This window comes from Bidens hawaiensis, unplaced genomic scaffold, assembly GCF_021521415.1.
Source record: "Bidens hawaiensis isolate Kalapana, Puna unplaced genomic scaffold, B.hawaiensis_p1.1 tig00004109_1, whole genome shotgun sequence".
NCBI classification, from domain to species: domain Eukaryota; kingdom Viridiplantae; phylum Streptophyta; class Magnoliopsida; order Asterales; family Asteraceae; genus Bidens; species Bidens hawaiensis.
This window is the reverse complement of record NW_027491243.1, coordinates 1,219,060-1,230,774: the sequence shown is the minus strand read 5'-3', so window position 1 is coordinate 1,230,774 and position 11,715 is coordinate 1,219,060.

Below are 11,715 nucleotides of genomic sequence, written 5' to 3'. Positions count from 1 at the left end.
GCGGTTCAAGGAAGGTCTTAAGAATGGTTAGCCCATCATCAGCAGCAGCAACTTCGTTCACCTTCTCCACCACCGGATGCGAGAAGGTGGCATACTGGTTCACTGCTTGGTCATATACAGCTTCGGTATCTACATCATATAAAGGGAAGTTGGAAGGCGGGATGCCCTTCTCAATGAACCCTAGACCAAGCAAGAAGCCGGCCTTCTCCCCATCCTCATGAGAAGCGTTGAGGGCTGCGCTCATAGCATCGTCATAAGATGTATCCGTGAAGACCCGATGCACAACCTACAAAAAGAAAATGTGTCAAACCTTTTCTAAGTACAAAGAAAAGCGTAAAGACATTATGAAGTTAAGCTTACCTGCGACAACGCTTCTCGAAGAAGCCATTCCTTGGTAACCAGAGCCTCCTGGAGGGCAGCTTGAGCTTGGTTACGGGCGCGTTCGGCTTCACTTTTGTTAAGGTTGGCGAGCATCACTTCCTTAGCAGCAGCCTCTTCAACGCCCTTTAGCTTCCGCTCAGTATGGTCAAGCACACCTCTCTGGTCCAAGATCTCTTGGAGCTTCTTGGCGTCTTCCATAGCCAAGGCATCATGAGCCTGCTGGAGCCTCTCTAGCTTGGTTTAAGCTCCTCATTCTCAATGCGAAGAGGCTCGGCAACAGCTTCAGCCTTGGTGGCCGTCTCAGTTGCGTTCCGTGCAATTTCCTTAGCCAACCGAAGCTGTTCGTTAACAGCTTGGGCAGCCTTGGAACAGGCCTCGAGCCGGGCCTGAACTTCAACCTCGAGGGCCTTGAAGGCCTTCTCCTTTTCCACAGCTACTGCGGTAAGCCTCTTGTTCTCCTCCCGGACAGCCCGCGCCTGAGCTACTTCTTGGATACGAGCTGCTTTTAACTTGTCGTTTTCATGACAAAGCAGCTCGACGCGCGGCTGTATCCGGGCCAGGAGAATCCGAAGCTCATTGGTTAGCCTACTCTCCTGGTAGCTAGCCATTGCTTCCCCCAACGCACCACTGGGAGCTGCGTGACGAGCCCACTCCACGCACTCCACAGGCGTGCGAAGGGTTGTTCCTCGGCGGATGTTCCATCGTGGAACATACACTTCATTGGAATCCGACACTGCAAAAAACAAAAATCAGTTAGGAAAAGATGATATATATAAAAAAAAAAAGGCCAAAAGAACCCTACGCACCTGTAGGGTCGACAACAGGCCGATAGCCGCAAAACCCATCACCTGAACACAAGGGAAATCCATCCAATTGGTCAGGCAGATGGGAAGGAGGCAGAGGTTGGCGAGAAGCCCCAAGCATACCTGAAGGATCGGCCGTAGTTGCCGACGTCGGAGGAGGCATAAAGGCCGCCGCGGTAGAAACCAACGGAGGTGAACTCACCGGAGGTGAACTCACAACCGTGGTCGCCGCTGCGGAGGAGCCCGCAGAAATAGTCACCGCCGGCTCAGTGAAAGATTCAGTAAGTATGGCACTGACAGCCGGCGGAGATGTCATCACAGTTGGAACAGTTGGCTCAACTGGGTGAGCAACTGAACTAACTGAAGCAGGCGCAGTCGCCTGGGTCACCGCCTCAGGTAGGTTGACCAAGCCTACCGTCATGGGTCCGGAGGTGCTCCTCCCCGCTTCACCCTGGAATGCGGAAGCATCTACGCCTGCACAAAGAAGAATATAAGTATGATGGCGGAAAGCTATGCAGTTAAAGTAAAGGAAGATTGTACTTACGGGTTTTCTTGAGCCTAAAGGTTCTGGCAGGCGGGGATGAACCCGATGGAGCCGGCCTCTTCACGCCGCTCACCGTCACACTGGGCTGCCCGGAGGTGACAGCCGTCTCAACCTCCGGAGCAGTGGTCTCAACACCACCTGGGTTCCCCGCCGCCTCGTCACTCTCGGTCTCTGACTCAGACCGACTCACCGGATGGGCAGTGGAGGCAACCTTCGCCTTGCCCTTCCCGGCAGCAGCCTTCTTTTTCCGCACCAACAAAGGACCATCTGCGGATTCCTCATCAGAAGATGACAGAATTAGAGGAATTCCAGCAGAGGTTTTAGCATTGAGAGGGCGAGGGTTAAATAACTCCTTACCTGGGCGCGTGGCGCTCAGAATCGGGTGGCCCGGCGGGTAGACCTCCACAAACCGATCCCTCGTTTGATCCAAGATGGGCAACTCGTTCTCATCGAGAGCACGAGTACCCATCCGAGCGGGACCATCAGCCTCCCGCGGATGCAGGAGCGACTGCAAGTCATTCCCCTCTGAAATAAAAAAGGAACAGTTAGAAGAAAAACCTAAATCAACAAAGAAGACAGAGCATACCGTAAGGGATAAAGTTCAAACCGTATTCGAGGACAATGGGAACCTGTGGCGCCTCCGCCCCAGCATTCTTCCACACCCGGCTCATCCCGAGCATCACCATCCCAGACTCCGGAAAGCGGTACACCGGAGTCTGGATCCGGGAGATCTTGGCGAACCATTCCGCCTACTGGTAGTTGGGGGCGTGAAGGGCGGGGAGTGCTCTCCCATTCTTAAACGTCATCGCTATCGGGACGACGCGAGCGGAGATATAAAAAAACTCCCTCTTCCACGACCGAAGACTGCGCTCGGTTGCGCAGATCTTCAGACCCTTGATCCGATTGACCAAGGTATACCACCCCTGGATGCACCTCCAAGAATAGAAGGTCATCAGGCGGTCAACATGGGGCTCCACGCCCAGAATGAGGCACACCCACTCAAAGTGGCGGATCTTGGCGATCGCCATCGGGTGTACCTCCGTCAGATGCACACCGTGCCTCTCCAAGACACGGTATACAAACTTCGTCAATGGGAACCTGAGATTCCCATAAACGAAGAATGCAGCGTACACCCCTATTTTGCCTTTGGGGGCATCGTACACCGTCTGGTGTGGCTCCGAAAACTCAGGCTCGAACGGCTCGAGCATGAACTTCCGGACGATGTACTGAAAAAGCTCAGTGGGAAGGGCACACTGGCATTCGCCAGCAGTGCTCTTATCGTCTTTATCAGACGTAGACGTCGGGATCTCGACGTGCACGTCAGATTCCTCGGCAGCAGCTTCAAAATTGTGAGTAGAAGACATGGTTTGGAGGTAAAGAAGAACGATTTCAGGAGAATGCTTGGCAGAAAGTATTCGCCGGAAATCGTTTACAAGAAGAGAAGAGTGAAGGTGTGGATTAAGATGCACCCTCTCCCCCTTTATATACTCATCGCAATTAATGCGATGAATTTAATGCGGAAGAGAGAGAAATCGAAGGTGCAATGAAACTATGACACGTGGCAAAGAGCAAGCTGGCAACAGCTGTTGAAAGGACGCGTGCCATTAATTTCGCGGCCACGCGCCCGAAAAATCGCGCCCACGCGCCTGAAAAAGCATCTGGAATGACCATGTACTGTCACGTTGCCATAACTTCCTGCACGTCCTGACACTGTCAGAAGAAACCGTCGGACGACGTTTCAACAATTTGGACTGTCCTTATCCTTTCACCAACTCTTCGAATTTCAAAGATTCAAAAAGATTCAAAAATAAGCGGGAATATACCCCTTACCTTGGCAACCAAGTAACTATAAGACAGGTGCGAGTACAGTGTTAAGGCAAAACCCTTCACATTGTTGGTGCATAAATGTCAGTAGTTCATATGTCTAGTGTCTGTAATCGAGTCTGTAATATTGTTTATGTATTTGTTTGTTTAAAGCGAAGTTGTTGACAAGTTCGCCTAGGCGAACTTGTTAACCAAGCGAAGTTGTTGACAAGTTCGCTTAGGCGAACTTGTTAACCAAGCGAAGTTATGGACAACTTCGCCTGAGGCGAAGTTGTCGTGTATTTATATAGGTTACGGCTTATCGTTGTTGGTGTGTTCAAGTTGTTCGTGTAAATCAGTGAGTCAAGTGACGTGAGGTCGAGAGTCTGTAACTGTGATTATATTACGTGTTGAGTTATTAATATAACGTGTGTTTGTTCGTATCGTATTCATGTGTTCGTGTGTTTGTGTTCTACGTCCGTAACGATCTACACAGGGATTCCGCACCTGTGTATATCGGGATATCTCGTGTGATCCGTCCAGGGAACCTACAATTGGTATAAGAGCTTTTGCTCGATTGTGTGGTTCGGGATATTCACGCGGGTGTAGAATTCGTCTCGTTTCGACTATTCACGGGACGAGTTTTTGGTGTTTTTGCTCATTCTAGCCTCCTACCAGTGTGTTCAAGCCTTTAAATCGTCAAAAACCTCGTTAAAATCCAATTTTCAGATCTGCAGAAAGTTTGAGTTCGTCAGGCGAAGTTGCTGTTCATCAGGCGAAGTTGCCGTCAGGATACGTAGGGTTTCGGCGAAGATATAAGGAGAAGCGAAGTTATTTACAACTTCGCCTACCTCCTCAACTTCGCCTAACTCAGCGAAGTTCTCATCAAGTTCGCCTAGCTCAGCGAATTTTTCTTCAAGCTCGCCTACTTCCTAAGTTCGCTTACCCTAAGCGAAGTTATTCTCAACTTCGCCCAGTCACGCGAATTTAAGAAAGATCCAGCGAAGTTATTACTTAAGCGAAGTTATCCTTAACTTCGCCTACAGTACTGTTCAGAGGAAATTTTTTAACTTCGCCTACTCAGAATTTTTCGGGTTTCTTAGTCTTCAAGAAGGATGTCATCGATCAACATTTCGGAGCTTGTAAAGATGGAAGTTGAAGCGGGGTCAGCTACAAAGGCCCCAAGGTTGCTGAAGGGAACCGACTTTGTAAGGATCGGTTCATACAATACGTTAAGTACCAGGATGCGAAAATGTGGGTATGCATCCAAGATGGATATATTCCACCAGTCATGGAGTATGAGGGTCGAGACCAAATCAAGAAATACAGTAAAATGGAAGAGGAGGAGAAAAAGATGTATGAAGCCGAAAGCAAGGCTCATGCTGCAATCACAATGGCTCTTCCACAGGAGATCCTCCATACGTTCAGAAAGTATACATCAGCTAGAGAGCTTTGGGAAGCTCTTGAGAACAGATTTGAAGGGAATGTAGGTATTCGGGCTTCAAAGATAAAGTTGCTCAAAACTCAATTTTCAGTCTTTAAGTACTTGAAGAACGAATCTCTTGATGATATTATCACTCGATATTATCATCTAATGACTGAATTGAGTAACTATTCTATTTCCTACCGAGAAGAAGAAATAGTTGAGAAGCTTCTCGATGCCCTCCCACCAAAATGGGAGATGTATACTGTACTGATGAGGGAAGACAAGGACTTCCCTACTTATGATCTTGAAACCACTGTCAACAAGCTCAGAACTTTTGAGCTTAATATGGTAAGAAAAGAAACATCTATGGATCAGGTTCAAGATCCAGGCATGTACGGTGCTAAAGTAAACTCCAATTCAAGTTCAAAGACTGATTCTGCCGCCTACTACACGAAGGGCGAGTCGGGTGCCAAGTCTTCACAGGAGGGGCATGTGTCAGTAAACTCAAATGGGGATGTTTGCTTTTTAGCCGGTGGATCAAGTGGTACTAAACAGACAGCAAGCCAGAGTAGTGGCTCTTCAAGTTCCTCAAGCAATAATTACTCTAAGATGCCAATGAGCGTCAAATCTGCTGAAGAGCAGTTTGGCCTCTATGCTTCGTTTATTGCTTCATATTAAAACTATATTCAAGGAAAGGTTGTTGATCCAGCGATGCTGGATGAAGACTATGACCAGATCGATGCTGATGATCTGGAGGAAATGGATTTACAATGGCAGATGGCCATGATAGTGAGGAGAGTGAAGAAGTTTATGAGAAAGACGGGGAGAAAGTTTGTTGGTGGCAGGCCAGGGTTCGACAAGTCTAAGGTGAGGTGCTATAACTGTCAACAAAGCGGGCACTTTGCCAAAGAGTGCAGAAACGAGCGAGTTGAACGTGGTCTAGGCCGGTCTGCACAGCACACTGGGAGTAGTAAAGAAGTCAATGCCATGATGTCCAGAGAAGCAGGTGAATACAACTGGAACCTGCATTCGAATGAAACTAGTGAGAAGACAAATATGGCTAAGGTTGAGAATGAAGAATGTGAGAAGATTACCGGAGAAGAGAAAGCTACTGGTAAGGAAAAAGCTTTCATGGCAGATAACAAGGATCAACTCTACGAGGTAAGTTCTAAACCTATTTGTACTAAATGTGAGAATCTGTCTGAACAACTTGCTACCATAACTGATCAGTATGTTCGTTTAGATGCTGAATTTAAAACTCTTAAAGAAGATCATCACTTTATGAAAGCAAGAGAAAACAGTTACAAAGTTAAAATAAAAGCGTGTGAAAAAGATGTTAAAAGCTTAAAAACAAAACTTGCTAAAAAAATTGAAGTAATTGATCTAAGTTATGAGGTTTTAGAAGAAAAGACTAAACTGATTGCTGAACGAGAAAAGCTGATTGCTGACCACCAGGTGAAAGTGGTGGAACTGAACCGAAAACTTGAGCAGTTCAGAAATTCCTCAGCTATTCTTGATCACCTTGTTAGTGGTCAAGATTCCTCTGCGAAAAGGTGAGGAATTGGTTATCACGAGGTTCCACCACCTTATAACCACAATTACACTTTTAACCCTAGTGTTCAGAAATCTGTTGATTTTGAAGTTCCTCAGACAGTTCCAATCAAGGTTACGAGTAAAGAACCAAGTGTTAGTAGTGGCGAAACGAGTTCGCCTGTTTCAAGTGTGAAAATTTCTGTTACGAGTCCAGTCTCATCAGATTCGGATAAGTTGTCCGAATCGGGTAAGACAAATGAGAAGGTAGTGTTACCCACTGGTGGAGAAAAAGATAAAACTTATAAAAAGAGTACTCCACTCAACCCGTACGTCCCACCTTATGTGAGACGAACGGCCGGTAACACAGCCTTGACATCCAAAACAACCTTTGAAAAGAAAATGGAGCATATGTGTTGTTTTAGGTGTAGTAAGTTAGGACATCTTGTTGCAGATTGCCCTCTGACGCCGAAATTCAGAGGTGTGAGGCCTATTAAAACTGAGCATAAGCCTAATGGTAATTTTAATACTGCTAAAAATGAAAACCCTTCAAAGTTCCGAAATGTAACTAATTCAGGTTTTCACAGAAACAAACCTCAGTTTAACAATGCTAATAACCAAACCGCAAGATATAATACTTTCAATACACATAGGTTTGGAAGGCCTCACACTCAATTTCCAAGGAGATTTCCTAATAGGACTGACAGGAATCATCCAGATGCTAACTTTGGAAAGCCGAAGTACGGAATGTATAGATCCAAGACCAATTGGTCTTGGGTCCCTAGATTCTAATCCTTTGCTTTATTGTGCAGGAACAGTTGAACAGGGCTGCCCACAGTCTTTGGATTGTAGATAGCGGCTATTCCCGGCACATGACGGGTAACAAATACTTGTTGCACGACTTAAAACCTGTTCAAGGAGCGAGAGTTAGCTTTGCCGATGAAAGTGGAGGCAAAATTACTGGAAGAGGAACGGTGTCCAATGGAAAAATGACTCTTGAGAATGTGAACTTTGTAGAAGAGTTGAAGCACAATCTGCTGAGTGTGTCACAGATTTGTGATAAGGGGTACACTGTTCATTTCACGAAGAATGAGGCGATCGTGTTGAAGCCTGGTTTTCAGATACCAGACGAGTGGATAGTGATGAAAGCTCCACGTGATACAAATACTTATGTGATGGATATGAGGTCTACTGAAATGGCCACGGAAGAATCATGTTTAATGACGAAAGCAAGCGAATCGGAATCCGAACTGTGGCACAGGAGGATGGGGCACATTCATCTTCGGAAGATGAACAACATTGTCAGGAATGGACTTGTGATGGGCGTTCCCTTGAAAAGTTTTAACTTTGAAGACAAATGTATAGCATGCAAGAAGGGAAAGCAACACAAGAAATCCCATCTCACCAAGAAGGTCAACTCTATTGCCAGTACTCTAGAATTGCTTCACATGGATCTCTTCGGTCCCGTATATGCAAAAAGTCTAGGAGGTACTTCTTACTGCTTGGTGATCACTGATGACTACTCGCGATATTCGTGGGTATATTTTCTGAAATCGAAAGATGAGACGGCTCAAATGGTGAAGAATTTGATTACCAAAGTTGAGAACGTCATGGGTAAAACAGTTAAATTCATCAGGAGTGACAATGGAACGGAGTTCAAGAATTTTGAGATGGAGATCTTCTGTCTTCAGAAAGGAATTGAACACCAATACAGCGCTCCGTATACTCCGCAACAAAATGGAGTGGCTGAAAGGAGGAACCGAACTTTAATTGAAGGAGCCAGAACTATGCTGGCAGATTCGAAGCTTCCTGTGGTGTTCTGGGCTGAAGCTGTTGCTACAGCCTGTTATGTCCTGAACAGAGTCTTAACGGTTAAGAGGCTTAATAAAACGTGTTACGAGCTTATGCATGGGAGAAAGCCCAATTTGAGTGGTCTTGAACCATTCGGGTCCCCTTGTTCGATTTTGAAGACAAATTTTAAATTTGGTGAAGTAGCCGATGAAGGAATCTTAGTCGGTTATGTTGTTGGGACTCCTAACAGACGTGTCTTCAATACTTCGACCTGCAAGGTGGAGGTGGTGTGTAACACCGACATCACAAGTTACCAACCGCCAAAACCAAGCAATGGACCTGCTGAGCTTTTCGACTATGTTAAACTTTTTAAGTCTTTTAAAGTACCGTTTTTGGATGTTGCAGAAGAGGAAGAGAGAGTTGCGACGAAGATGATACTTGATGAGGAAGAAAATCTATTGCAAAGACAGCTGATTGATAAATGTCAACCTTTCTCATCAAACTCTATTGGTACCCCCTGCTGCCTCGACTGAAGAAGAATTTTTCAATCCATTTCACTCTCAGCATGAAACAACCATTGACGAGCTCTCTTCTAACTTGGAAGACAATTTGCATGTCGGTTCTGTTCCGATCACGAGAATTCATAAAGATCACCCTTTGGAGAATGTGATTGGTGATGTGTCCTCCGGTGTACAAACTAGAAGTAGCTTGAATGAGCACACATGTGTTTATACAAGCATTAAGGAGACAGGAATAATCAATGAATGCCTATACACCTGCTTTATAAGCCAGATTGAACCGAAGAATTATCAAATGGCTTTAAAGGACAGCTCGTGGGTCGAAGCCATGCAAGAAGAGTTGGCTCAATTCGAGAAGATGGAAGTTTGGACTTTGGTTGAAAAACCAAAGAATGTGCATGCTATAGGCACAAAATGGGTGTTTAAGTGCAAGAGAGATGATAAGGGGATCATTATAAGGAATAAGGCGAGGCTAGTCGTTAAAGGTTTTAATCAACAAGAGGGGATTGATTATAATGAAGTGTTCGCTCCTGTCGCCAGATTGGAAGCCATAAGATTGTTTTTGGCGTTTGCTGCTTATGAAAAGATGAAGGTGTTTCAGCTAGATGTGAAGAGTGCATTTTTGAATGGGAAAGTTGATGAGGTTGTGTATGTTGAGCAACCTCCGGGTTTTCCTGACCCAGACTTTCCAGATCACTTGTACAGGTTGAGCAAGGCGTTGTATGGATTACATCAGGCACCTCGTGCCTGGTATTCAACTTTATCGGATTACTTGCTCGAGAATGGTTTTGAAAGAAGGAAAATTGATAGCACGTTGTTCTTCAAAAGAGATGGAAGTGACTTCCTGCTGGTGCAAGTCTACGTGGATGACATTATATTTGCTGCATCAAAAGTCTCCATGTGTCAAGATTTTGAGGCCGTCATGAAGAAAAGGTTTGAAATGAGTGCTATGGGTGAACTAACTTTCTTTCTAGGATTGCAGGTTGATCAGAAGAAGGACGGGATGTTCATTCATCAGACGAAGTATGTTCATGATGTGCTCAAACGCTTCAAGATGGAGGACAGTTCTCCATATGAAACTCCAATCTACGTCAATCACAAATTGGGTGCTGAGTCAGACGGTGATGCAGATGTGGACCCAACTCAGTATCGGGCTATTATAGGTTCTTTAATGTACTTAACTGCTTCTAGGCCTGATATAATGTTTGCTGTTTGTCTTTGTGCTCGTTTTCAGTCAAACCCAAAGGAATCTCACATGAAAGGTGGGAAGAGGATCTTGCGGTATCTCAAGGGCAAACCGAAGCTGGGGTTGTGGTACCCGAGAGGAGGAGACTTGGAGCTGGTCGCTTTCACAGATTCTGATTATGGAGGGTGCAATCAGAGTCGGAAGTCAACAACTGGAGGATGTCAGTTTCTTGGTGGCAGATTGGTGTCGTGGCAATGCAAGAAGCAGACTTCAGTCGCAATTTCAACCTGTGAGGCAGAATACATGGCAGCATCCAACTGCTGCTCTCAGGTTCTTTGGATTCAACAACAGTTGCGCGACTATGGTCTGAATTTCTTACTTACTCCTATTTGCATTGATAACACAGCTGCTATCTCAGTAACTAACAATCCCGTGAAACATAGTAAAACTAAACATATTGACATACGTCATCATTTTATATGGGATTGTGCTGAGAAGAAATTGATTGTGCTTGAAAAGGTGGATACGCTTGATAATTTCGCTGATTTATATACTAAAGCGTTTGACAAATCCAGATTTCAAAACCTTATTGAACTGAATGGGATGATCAATCCCGAGTAACCATGCTTTTCTTGTATTTAAATAAAAAAAAAAACGTCACTAATCGCTTTAAATTATGTCGGTTACCTCAGTTTGAAGGACATGTCTTAGGATATGTTTGGTCCTTATAGAATATGAGGATAGCCATTAACCAGATGACTGAAAGTGACCGGGGTTGTTATGATGAGTTTTTATTCTTTCGCTGAAAATTAGTCGATCATAATTAGTTAGAAGGACACGTACTAGTATGTGGTCGGTCCAGCTGATCCATTGAATCTTCGGGATAACCGTTTACCTGAAGACTTTGAATCGATCGGGGCGATAGAATTCAAAATTTTTCTGGGAAATGAAATTACTTTTCAAGTCTACTACTCCGTAAGAAGTTCATTTGCTATGTTTAACAGAAAATTGATCCAACCTTGGAAAATGATAGTTATACTGATTCTGTGTGCTTAACTAGTGAAGTTATTAGGCTTAAAGGCTTTAGAACATTCATTGTATGTCATGGTAACTTTTTAATGGTGCGTAAAAGTAGATGTGATACAAACTAAATTTACTTGATTTTACGTGGAAACTCCTTAAGAGTTTTGCATGTCTTCATATATATCTTTCCGAATGATAGGCAGAAAAGTGATTACCCAGTCATACACGAGTCCGTAAGTGTTCTGATTCCCGTGAAGATAGCGTCTCAAGATACTGCAGTGATCCAGATTCGGGACTTGCAGTTAATTTCTACTTTGAAGTCTATGTTTATTCGAAGAAAAAAAAAAGAAAAAAATTGGAGTTATTGAAACATATTAGAGATGACAAAATCAAGACTTCACAATCATTGAGTAAGAGAGAAGAACGGGAAGCAGATCAAGAATACTTACAAGTTTAATCAGACACTATGGGTCAAAGTCAATTCGGGGTGACTTGGGGAAAGCCAAATACGCTTTGAGAATAGATAGGAGGCATCAAAATCTCTGAGTTGTTGCCCACTTAAATTTTGAGGCTTAATCGAACCTAACTCGTATCACAGAAACGATGAAAACCACTTTAAGTTATACCTGCTTACAACCTGTCTCTATATGTCATAATACAGCTAAACACGGATCTATGTGACAGTCACGTAATTAGTATGATTCCTGTTC